Source organism: Arvicola amphibius, chromosome 15 (assembly GCF_903992535.2).
Source record: "Arvicola amphibius chromosome 15, mArvAmp1.2, whole genome shotgun sequence".
Classification (NCBI taxonomy): Eukaryota; Metazoa; Chordata; class Mammalia; order Rodentia; family Cricetidae; genus Arvicola; species Arvicola amphibius.
Window position 1 is genome coordinate 39,959,073 of NC_052061.1, and position 13,112 is coordinate 39,972,184.

The window sequence follows — 13,112 nt, forward strand, 5'->3', positions numbered from 1 at the left end:
TAACCTTGGGCTGGAAGGCGAGGGATTTATACAAACAGGATTTCTTCTCAGGCTTCCTCTACCAGGGCTTGGTCTGTGCCAAGTACTGATTAACGATGACTTCATTCTTGACATCCTGGGACCTCAGCCTTTAAGTCACATACACTTGAGTATCATCAAGTGGATAGCATGGGATCCAACAGTGTAGACATGTAGACTCTCGGGGTATTTATAGAATGGCAAAGCAATTCAAAACAGCAAAGCCTCTTCTAATTCTCTCTCCTCTCTCTCTTCTCTCTCTCTCTCTCTCTCTCTCTCTCTCTCTCTCTCTCTCTCTCTCTCTGTCTCTCTCTCTCTGTATGTGTAAATAATACAACCTGATTTGGTATTGTTCATGTGCCTTTGAATTTGGAGACCACTTGGAATTGGTTAACTTATCAGGGGCCTTGTCTTGTGCTGGTTTGTCTGAGAAGGTCTCTTGTTGCCTCAGTTGGCCTCAGACTAACTACTAAGATGAAGATTGATCCTCGTGCCTCCACAAGGATACAAGCCTGCACCCACACTGGTTTGTGTGGTCCTGGAGACCATACCCAAGGGTTTGTGTATGCTAAGCAAACACTCCATTACCAAGTTACATTTCCTAGGACTTTCTGAGTTCTTTTAAGAAGCTGCAAATAGAAGCTCAAGCTTCTATTTACACGGAGGCAGGTTCGGCTTTTCTTCCAGTGATTTGGATACTCCATTTCATAAGTCTTAATCTGGAAAGGATGATTTCAACCACTCTACTTCTCAGCTCCCAATTAGAATTAATAAGGATCTCTGGGTTTGGAGACCTGAATGATTTCTTATTGATGGTAAAGCGATAAGACCTGCTACTCAACTCAACAGAACAGGCAGACTGGTGATAGATGACGGAATCTTGTCTGCTTCCTAGGACGCTTGGACTCTAATACTACCAGTCCCAGGGCTTGTTAGCACCACAGGAGCTCTCTAGATCTGCGCTGCAGACTGACAAGCTGATGGTCGGCTCACCTGGAGGAAAGCGCCTCATCCACGAGGGAGCTCAAGCACCGGCAGGAAGTCATCAAGTGTGCGCTGAGGGCAAGTCCTGAAAAGGGAAGGGGGTGACATTGGTGACTCCAAAGTTCAGCTTTGAATTTGGATGGGCGTAGACAATGCCATGAGAAATACCTTCTGCTGGTTGTCCTTTTCCTCAGACTGCACAGATACTCCCCAGTTAAAAAACACAATTGCAGCCGGGCGGTGGTGGCGCACGCGTTTAATCCCAGCACTCAGGACGCAGAGGCAGGCGGATCTCTGTGAGTTCGAGGCCAGCCTGGTCTACAAGAGCTAGGTCCAGGACAGGCTCTAAAAAAGCTGCAGAGAAACCCTGTCTCGAAAAACAAACAAACAAAAAAAACAAATAAACAAAAAAAAAAAACACAATCGCATCACTTAAGTATCAAAGGCTTCACCAGTCCTCCCTTCATAGTTCTCTCTGGCCTATGCACAGTGCTAAACCTTTCTAATCTGCTCTTGACATTTCCTCTCAGAGCCCATTCTTCTCAGCTCATCCTCTGATCCAAAGGCGTGATGCACATGAATGCCACCTAAATTATCTCTCTCCGTGAAACATCAAGACGTTCATTCCACAGCTGAGCGTTTATTGCGTCATAGTAACTCAAGTGTGGCTCATTATGGGGATCTAGCCTGGGACTTTGATGGAGCAGGGTTGCAATTGCCTGAGCTCATGGTTGGCCTGAAGAGCACAAATTTAACAGTGATTTTCTTATACAGTCCAATTGCTGTTGGGAAGCAATATTTTATAGGAAGCTCAGGTTAGCCATTCTGGGGAGGGAAGTACATAAGGGTGTGGGTATCTCTAGGCAGTGATCATAGCCAGATTGTTTTAGAAGACAGTTGCCATGGTCTTAAACTTCAGTATGATGTTCTGGTTGCCTTGATCCATTTTCGATTCTGTCTTAGTTAGGTTGCTCTTTCTGTGATAAAACACCATGACCAAAGAAACTTTGAGAGGAAAGGGTTGATTTCACCTTACAATTCCAAATAACAGTAAATCACTGTTGTGAGCCAGGGCCAGAACTCAAGCAGGGTAGGGACGTGGAAGATGGAAGCAGTAACTAAAGCAGATGCCATGGAAACATGCTGCTTACTAACTTGCTCCTCGTGGTTTCTTCTCTCTCTCTCTCTCTCTCTCTCTCTCTCTCTCTCTCTCTCTCTCTCTCTGTTGTTGTTGTTTTGTTTGTTTTATTTTTCAAGACAGTTTCTCTGTGTAGCCTTGGCTGTTCTGGAGCTTACTCTGTAGACTAGCCTGAAACTAGGAGATCCACCTGCATCTGCCTCCTGAGTGCTGGGATTAACGGCATGTGCCACCATGCCCAGCTTCAGCCTGCTTTCTTATACAACACAGGGTCACCTGCTCAAGGGTAGCACCACCAACAGTGGCATGAGCCCTCACACGTCGATCATTAATCAAGAACATTCTCCACAGACTTGCATATGGGCCAGTCTTATGAAGGCTTTTTCTTTATTGAGGCTTCTCTTCCCAGATGACTCTAGGTTCGTGTGAATCGACAACACCAAGCAGCATAGATACCATAAACTTTCTTGGATATGCATATAATAGAATTGACTGTCTTATCTACTTTCCCAAAGCACTCTGCAAGACTATTATGTAATATAAGAATTTGCACCTCATTATAAAACAGAAAGAGTCTCCATCATGAGACGTGGGAGAGAAAGGGCTACATCATTTCCAGGGCTTCCAAGACTAAGTTAAACATTGGCAAATAACAGGAACTTGTGGGACACATCAGTGAATTAACTTTATCTCCTTCCATCTTGTCGTTGTTAACTTTCTTTCAAGGGTCAAAATTAATACTAATGTAGAGTACAAATCATGCCTTTAAGAAAAGAGAGCAGAGGGGATGACTACCAAGTGTTTTTTTTTTATTTTAAATGCTTTTTTTTAAAAAAAAAACCTATTACTCTATATAACTTTTAATAGAAAGCAGCTTCTGGGTGCTGGAGAGATGGCTCAGCAGTGGAGAGCACTGGCTGCTCTTCTAGAGGACCTGGAGCCGGTGGCTAGCAGTCTCATGGCAGCTCACAGCCATGTGTAAATCTAGTTCCAGGGGATTTGATTGCCCTCTTCTGGCTTCAACAGGGACTAGGTACACATGTACTGCATAGATATACATACAGGCACAATGTTTATAAAATTAAATTAAATCAATCTTAAAAAAGGAATGATTTCCCAGTGGAAAACTGAGACAAAATGAACACTAGCAATCATTAAAGAAAAAAAAAAAAGGAGCGTTGGAGGCCACATTGCCCAAACGTGTCCTTTGACAAATGAGAAATACAGAAGCTTTATTTTAAACATACGGTTTCATAGTACAAGCTATCACAGAGTGTCAGTTAATTTTTTTAAAAGGAGAACTCAACAGCTTGAGTAGAATTTGCTCTTATTTTTTTCACTTTTGTAGTCTCTAATCTCATTGCCTGGGAGAACAACAGCATCTGTGCTGGCTAGTTTTATGTCAACTTGACACAAGCTAAAGCCGCTGAAGAGAAGGGAACCTCAATTCAGAAAATGCCTTAGCAAGACCAGGCCGTAGCAAGCCTGTAGGGCATTTTCTTAATTAGTGACTGATGGGGGAGAGCCCAGCCCATTGTGGGTGGTGCTATACCTGGCCTGGTGGTCCTGGATTCTGTAAGAAAGCAGGCTGAGCAAATCATGATGAGCAAGACAGTAAGCAGCATCCCTCCATGGCCTCTGCATCAACTCCTGCCTTCAGGTTCCTATCCTGTTTGAGTTCCTGTCTTCACTTTCTTCAAGACGAATAAACCCTTTCCTCCCCAACTTGCTTTTTGGTCATGGTGTTTTATCATAGCAGTAGAAACCCTAATTAAGACAACCATCTAATAAAAGTAATAAGGAAAAAAGGGCATCAACCTCAAAATAACTTCATTAAAAAGCACTCAGCATGTGCTATCTTCCAGGCATTGGTAGATAAAACTTCTTTTAAAATTAATGGGGAAACTTGAAGCCTTTACTGTCTTTTTGAATGCCATTGTTCTGTTTTTCATGTAGGATCCCACATGCCAGACAGCTGCATCTTCTCTGGAAAGGGGGAATGCAGTGACATGGGGAAGGCTTTGTTTAATACTGTGGGTCAAATTTAATGATAGCTGGCTTCCTTTGAAAAGCGGAGGTAGGGGCTGACAAGATGGCTCAGTTGGTACTGCTAAGCCTGGTAGCCAGAGTTCAGTTCCAGGACCAATATGATGAAAGGTAAGAACTGATTCACGCATGTTTATCCTCTGTGTTGCACATATTCACACTGGCACACACAGACCCACACACAATACAAATAAGTGAATAAAGTTTTTAAAAGTTATAAAGGAGAAGTGAAGGGAATTAGAAGGGTGCAGAGGGAAAGCCTTGACTTGTAATTCAGTTGGGAATTTAAGTGATGATTTCCCTCTTTGGATCAAGGTTCACTTAAGGACCCTGTTTTGACTTCTCTGTCATCTCCAACTTAGTTCAAGTAGTTCATATTGTCCACATATACAGCAAGACCAATGTGAATCTTTAGACATTCCTGGGAGTGGTGGAGAGGAAATAAGGCTGTCTGTGCATGAACATAAGTATATTGGAAAGTCTTTATTTTTGTACCAAACTTACCACTAAGTAGGCAGGGCATTCAATGTTAGCATAGAAAGAGTGGCATATGCCTGGTGGTTTGAGTTTGCGACAAGAAGTTCTCTGAAGACCGCTCCCCCAATCCTCAGCCTGTCCCACGTTACCCTGGTGACTAATGCTCTGTGCAGATGTTTTCAATCTTTGCTTGTTAAATCTACCCGAGGCTGATAAATAAATGGCTTTAGCCCCTTACACAATAGGCTGAAGTCATTCTTAGATTATTCATTGAGAATGGAAATAATCATAAAATAAAATAAGGCTTGGGCTTATCCACATTGTTACTGGGACCGAACACAAAGGTTTCAGTCCTGCTGAATTTCAGAATACCCTAGACTAGCTGCAGCTCCATCCGAAGTCAGTGGACTCAGAGTTCCTGGGAGAGTGGGACATGGGCATAGATTTATGTGCATCTATGTGCTTTCAGGGTTGAGAGTCACACAATCTAATGCTATCCACGGCTCAAAGAGGATATGATGATGTATCAAGTTTGTGCAGAAAATTAGTGCAAATCCCAAACTAGAGTTCCCTGCCTTAGTTATTGCTATGTTGCTTAGTTATTGCTAAATGCGTCTCCCAAATCCACTTGGTTCTGATACTCTGTTCAAAGGATGTCTGACGCTGGCTTATATTATACTTCTTAAAATTCCCTTATAAAATATCTTCCTTGGACTATAAGTTATGTACTGTACAATTTGTTCACTTAAAATTTTCAATTAAATGACCTTGAGATCTTCAAAGACACTGGAAAAGAATGCACATTTATGAAAAAATATATAGTCTGCTCTAATTGGATTCTTTTGTTTTGAATATTTTCAAAAGTCATACATATTTTATGATATGCCAATACTTCCTTTTATTTTTACTTTTGTTGTAAATTATATGTACTTAATGGGTAGAAAATCATACTATTGCTTTAACAGTTTTCTAGTGAACTCTTTAGGGACAGACACACGCACACACACACAACACACACACACACACACACACGATCATGGTATCAGCAAACGGACACGATTACTTCTTTATTTTCTATTCGTATTCCTTTCAGTTTATTCCTTTGACTTAATTACTCTGGCTTCGACATTCTGTGTTGTGTTGAATCAAAGTGGTGAGAGTGGGCCTCTTAGTATTCTGAACAAAGGAAGCGCTTTCAACTTCCCACTGGAGAACATGTTGCAGATGCCATTACTGTAGACTTTATCATGGTGAGATATATTTTTTGTATACCTAATTTGCTGAATTTTTAGAATCATAGTTAGATGATGAATTTTATAAAATGCTTTTTTTCTGCATTCATGGAGGAATAATATTTTTTTGTCCTTTGAGTCTGTGAATGGAATTGTTACGTTTATTTATCTGTGGTTATTGAAGCATCCTTAAACTCCAAGAATAAACCATTCTAAAAGAACTCTTTAACATACTGTTTAATTCAGTGTGGTAGTATTTTATTGTTGTTTTGTTTTTGAGGAATTTTTGTGTCTAGGTCAGTCAGAGCTTGGCCTATAATTTTATTTTCTTGCAACATCCTTGAATGGTTCTGTTATCAAAGTAATGCCAAGCTTGTAAAATAAGATCAGAAGCATTCTCTCATACTTTTTTTTATGGCAAAGAGTTTGAGAAGGACCAATGTGAGTTTTTTTTTTCTATTTAGCAGGATGCAACCCTGAAAATATTGAGTCCTAAGATTTTCTTTGAGAGAATTTTTATATTATTGATTTAACATACTTAGTAATGATCAGTCTTTTCAGATTTTCTGTATCTCTGTAATCCAGTCTTGGCAGCTTGTGCGTATTCAGGAATTTATCCACTTTTTAATGGTTGACTGAAGCCAATTAGCATGCAATTGTCATAGTCATTTCTGTTTTCTTATGTTTTCTCTTTTGCTTGCTTGGTTTGTAAAACAAGGTTTCCCTGAGTAGCCTAGGTTGATCGCAAATTCTCTATGTAGATCAAGATTGCCTTGAACTCATGATCCTCCTGCCTCAATCTCCCAAATGCTGAGATTACAGGCATATAGACTGATGCCTGATCGATTCTTTAGTATTTCTATGGTTATCAAAATTTCTCCACTTGCATTTCTGTTTGCATTTATCTAAGTTTTCTTCTACCTTTCTTGATTTGGTTAGGCTTTCTGAAAGATTTTTCCATTCAAAACCTGCTTTTATCTGAGAAAATCTGTACGTATCCCTACATGTTTAGGTTTATAAAATAGGCATATCAATCAAACATTTACAGACAATCATAAAAAACTATTTTAAAACAATTTTTGTTTTATATACTATCATATAATTTATTAAAGATGATGGTGAATTTATATAATGAGATGTTCTCCCCTTTTTAATATATGTATGTTTTTGTTGGTTTCTACTCATTATAAATGGTATTGGGTTACATTTTTGTATGAGTGTATCATGTGTATTGAGCATGTTTCCTGGGGCTTTTTCATATAAATATGTAAATTATTGAGTGTGTGTCCCTTCCTCACCTCCAACCTCTGTTTTTTAATCCCCTCTCACCCGCACTTATTCTCCTGAACAATTCCTTTGCTGTGAAGCCTCTAATTGCATGAGGTCTCATTATTTCTTGAGCAACCAAAGTCCTATTCAGGAAGTCCTTGCCTGTGCCTAGTTTTTGAAGCGTTTCCCTATATTTCCTCCCAACAGCCAGAGGGTTTCAAGTCTCGCATGAAAACATTTGATCCATCGAGAGTTGGTTTCATACGGGAGGAGAGGCAGCAATCTAGTCTCATCCTTCTGCCTGTGGACTCCAGTTTCCCCACTCATCGTGTATTTAGCAAAACTCAGGTGGCATATTCTATGACTATATACCTGACCCTCTATTCTACTCCATAGATCTATGTGTATATTTGTGCCAGTTCCACATTGCTTTTCTTATCATGGCTCTATAGTATAACTTGGAATCAACTATGGTGATATTTTAGAATAATTTTGCTCAGGATTGCTTTATCTATCCGGGGTCTTTTGTGCTTCCATATGAATTTTAATATCTTTTCTATTTCTATGAATAATGGCATTGGAATGTTGATAGAGGTTGCATTGAATATGTAGAGATTTCTTTTGATAGAATAGTCATTTTTACACTACTAATTCTTCCAATTCACTTTCCATCTTCTAGTGCTTTCTTTGATTTTCTTCATCAGTCTTGCCAGGGTCAGTTTCTATCAACTTTGTACGAATCTAGACATATGTGGAAAGAGGGAATCACGATTGAAGAACTGCCTCCATCACATTGGATTGTGGGTAAGACTGTAGGGTATTTGCCTGACTGATGATTAATGTGGGAAGGCCCAGCCCACTATGAGTACGCTACCCTTGGGCTGGTGGTTCTGGGTGTAGGAGATCACAGGCTGGGCAAGCCATGGAGGACAAATCATTAAGCAGCTCTCCTCCATGACTTCTGCACCAGCTCCTGCCTCCAGGAGTTGCCTTGTGTTTCTGCCCCAACTTCCCTCCCTGATAGGCTGAAGCTGAAGTAAACCCTCTCCTCTGGGAGTTGATTTTGGTCATTTTTTTGTCACAGTGATAGAAAACAAACCTTTTATAAGGTTTTACTGTAGAAGTTTTTCACTTCCTTGGTTAGGTGTCTTCCAAGGAATTTATTTCTACATCAGCTGTGAATGGGGCTATCGTCCTGATTTCTTTCTCAGCAGGTTTGTTATTTGAATATAGGAAGGTAGCTGATTTTTGTGTGTTAATTTTGTAACCCTGACAGTTCCCAAAAGTGTTCATTAGCTCTAAGCATTTTCTAGTGGAGTCTTCAGGGTCTCACCCACAGAACCATTCCACCTACAAATAAAGAGTCTTTGCTGAGAGTTTCTTCTAAAACTCTTCATTAAATGATGATTTTTTTGTCAAATTTTGTTGCAAGTATGACTGTATAGTTTTTCTCCTTTCTAGTTAAAAATCTTTTTACCAATTAATTACTTTTGTGGTGGGGCACATAGATGCCATGGCCCCTGTAGGATTGTCTAGCTGTGACTCTTATCAAGCTTGTGTGATTCGGAGTTCATTGAGATCCGTGCACATGTAGATTAGTTTTGAAATCAAAGTTAGAAAGTTTAGGCCAATTGCTCAGATAGACTCTTGTCTAAACTCTCTTCAGGATTTGGTTGTAGGAAGCTTCTACCACCCACTGACAGGTGGATGATATACGGTATTTCCAAATAAATCTTATTGTTGGCCTATTTTTTTTTAAAAAAAAATTAAGCTATCACCTTAAGTAGGAATATTTTGTTTTAGCTAATCTCAGCAGCACAGGCCTCTAATACCAGCTACTCAATAGAAAGATGGCAAGTTCAAGGATTTCATGAGCTATAGGAGTTCAAGACCAGTCAGTCTGGGCAACTTAGGGACCAGAAAGATGGCTCAGCTGTTGAGCAAGTCCTACACTTGCAGAAGAACCAGATTTGGTTCCCAGCACCTAAGTTAGCTCCCAACCTCCTACATTTCTAGTCTTGGAGGATCTGACACTATCTCCTGGCCTCTCCAGGCACTGCACTCATGTGCCCAAACCCTCACACAGACTAGGCACACACACTTCATTAAAACTTAAAATCTCAAGCTTGAGGCAATAGGGCTGGGGATAAAGCTTAGTAGCACAATGCTTGCCCAGGATGTACAAGGCCCTTGTTCAATACAATACCAACCAACCAACCAACCAACCAACCAGCCAGCCAGCCAGCCAGCCAACCAACCAACCAACCAACCAACCAACCAACCAACCAACCAACCAGCCAGCCAGCCAACCAACCAACCAACCAACCAACCAGCCAGCCAGCCAACCAACCAACCCAACCAACCAACCAGCAAAAGAACAACAAAAAACAAAACATACAATAGACCAAAAACTAAACAACAACAACAACAATGAAGATCCAAGTCTTAAACCTACTTAGATCTCTTATTATATTTTTTAGCTGAGTGATTTTTAAATAGTTGTTTATCTTTAATAATAATCTTAGTCTTCCCTCCCCCTAAAAAGCGAAGGAAGGACAATAAGAAAATTCATATGAAAATCAGAAAAAGCACAGATAAACTTCCCTGGGCCCTATCTCTCTGGCATGGGTCCAGGGCTTAGTAAATGTCTGTCTGCTTTTCTTTTCAGATGGCAACTGAGCTAGCTGGCAGTTTATCTGGGGACTTCACTCGGAGGCAGTAAAACCAAAATCTGAGTGATCGGAGTTGATAAGATTATCTAGGTTGCTGCTAAATCTTCCTGCCACTTTGTCCTGGGGCCAGTGAGACACCTAACTCTGAACCAGCATCCTTGGGAAAGCGGCACTTTACAAGGTACCCGTGAAAGGCGCTTTGTGTCTGCAGACAATACCCGGAGTGTGCCTTCCAGATAGACAGTACAGCAAGGCGGCACATTAATCTTGCCTCAAATCCTATTTCACGTCTTCCGGACTTTGTAGAGGGGAGGTAGGTGAGAACAATTGATCTATTGAGAATTGTGGGCTGGTCTCCCCCTGAGACCTCTACCTGGGTAACTACATTTGGACAGGAGACAAGTGCTCTGGGCTCGGCCAAGAGTGGTTTCCTGTTCCCTTACTGAGGCTGGCTACACTTCAGATGGGAAGCATGCTTGCAAGGCTGACCCTGGAAAAGACATTCCAAGTGCCCACCCCGTCGGGGTTTAATGAATTGTCATACAGGAACCAACTTCCGCCCGCTATGGAGCAAGGAGAAGACTGGCAGCTGGTGGCCCTGAGGCTGCCAGCTGAGCCCTAGGAGGAGCCAAGTATGCACCTGTGCCAGAATGCTGGCAGCTGGGTGCAGATGCCTCGGGGCTTCGTGAAACCCAGGCTGTGAGTGAATCTGCTTAGCACTGCCTTTCTGACCAGCTTTTAAACCGTAAAGCATTTTCTCTTTTCTTTCCGGCTCTACTAAAGTAATAGTATTGTGTGCGTAGGAATAGGAATTGTGTGCACTTAATGCACACAATGGTGTGCGGAATGTGTGGCTAAAGGATGGCTGTGATCACATTAGCATACTGATCACCTTAGAGGCTGCCCTGTCTGTCTTTCTTTCTCCCGTACTGTGAAAATACTTTCCATTTTCCCTCTTAGCACATTCTTTGTTTTTGTTTTTGTCTTTTGAGACAGGGTTTCTCTGTGTAGCTTTGGAGCCTTCCCTGGAACTCACTGTCTGGACCAGGCTGGCCTCAAACTCACAAAGATCTGCCTGCTTCTCTGCTTCCAGAGTTCTGGGGTTCAAGGCGTGTGCCACCAGTTCCCGGCTCCTCTTACCCAAGTACATGACATCATCGTGAACTTGTTGTACATTAACTTCCTGGAAGTTACTTATTTCATACCCAAGCATGGTAAACTTCGAGCCACACCTCTCCATCTGTTCTCCTCCATGCCCCACGCAGAACACTGTCCTACCCTATGAGTTTGAGTACTGAGCCCAGGCAACCTTCCTGTTTCTGTATTTGGCTTGCTTCACTCAGGCTAATGTCTTGGAGCTCCATTGAAGTTATTGCAAATGTTGGGATGTCCTTCTGTCCAGATTTGGTCTTTGTTGCTGTGACGAGCACTATGGCCAAAAGCAAATTAGGGGAAGGAAAGGTTTATTTCTACTTCCATGTTAGGGGCCGTTATCAAGGGAAACTATGACAGGAACTTGGGGTAGGAGCAGAGACCGCGGAAACATAGATTCCAGATTTGTTCTCCATGGTTCACTCAGCCTGCTTTCTAAGACAGCTTAAGGCTACTTACCCAGGGACGGTGCCACCCAGAGCAGGCGGAGCCCTTCCCCATCAGCCATCAATCTAGAAAATGTCCCACAAACATGTGCACATGCAGTCTTTCTAGATGACTCCAGTTTGTGTCAATTTGTCAGGTGCACACACAGTCCCCTTGAGTTTGCAACTTTGTGTGTGTGTGTGTGTGTGTGTGTGTGTGCGTGTGCACACACGTGTGTATGAGTGTGCCAAATTTTGTTAGCCCGTTTACTTTTCAGTCACCCACTAAGTTGATTTGATGGCGTTTCTATGTGAACAAGGCTTTAGCGGACATGCTGGATGAATTTCCTTTGGGTGTCTACCCAGAGTAAGCATGGCTGATCATCTATTGGGTAGTTACATTTTTTTAATTCTTCGAGAGATTTCCACACTGTTTTCATAATGATTGTGCCAGTTCACATTCCTTCTAACAGTGTCTGAGGACTCCTTTCTTGACACAGTTCCAAACACTTGCAGGCTTTTCTCCTTTTCAAATAGCTATTGTGACAGGCACGAGATGGCATCTCATTGAAGTTTTTAATTTGCGTTTCCCTGAGGGATCAGTCCCTTCGAGTATCTTCTCATTTATCTGTTGCCTTTTGTTTGTCTTCCACTGAGAGACATCTCTGCCCTTTGTCCGTTTCTCAATCCAGGCTTTTCTTTTTGCTACCAAGTTGTGTGAATTTCTGATCAGATACGTGGTCTAAAGTGTTTCCACCAATTCTGCAGATTCCGTTGATGGTTTCCTTTGCTGTATAAATGACCTCACTGTAACGGGACCCTTGGCCAGAGAAGCAGAACACTGAAGCTCTTTGCCAGGAAGCAGCTTCACCTGTGCTAGTCCTGGCTCGGCAGATTCACATCCAAAGGACGAGCCCAGAGCACGATGGCGCTTAGACTTCTTAACAGCTTTTTTTTTTTTTTGTCCTTTTGTCCCCCTAATAAGATAACGTACATTTTCACTGGACATTTTATGGCTATAAGGCTATGCTGTCAAGGATACATGAATGTGATGGGGTTGTCATGACGCTGACACTGAGGCTTCAGGAATGCAATAAGATATTATGTCCTCTGAGGTCAGAGGGATGCAATAAGCCCGCATATACATATGTTGATGCTTACTTCTAGAATATTCTATTTTATTTAAACAACTTCATTGAGCTAGTTTGCATATCCTTATTCCACCATTTTAAAGTATCCAGTTGAGTGGTTTTGGCATATTCAAAGTTTTGCTACACTGAGTATTGCCTTTAACTCGTGGCTTGGGGACAAACGATAGATCAGCTCCCTGATATACCAGACCTTATATAGGGAATGGGCTAGATGGCTACTTTTGCAAGGTCATCATTTTTTTTTCCATGAGAGGGAGGGTGAGAGTATCCTTAAGATTTTTTAATGGTGTCAGAGTCTTTGTGGAGGGGAACTAAAATTAATGTCAGTCATATGTGTCAAATGACCTCAGGGGTGCTTCTGCCTAGCTTTGACGCCCACTCCTTATTAGATCATCCTTAACGTTAATAAATGCTTTTTGTCAAGTAAATTATTGGTAAATACTTCAGGATACAGTAAAATGTGAGTGTCCCCAAAATCACTAGAGCTGACTTGGTTTTACTAATTTACTGGATAATTTTAGGAAAGACTCTAAAAAGCTTGGCTCTCA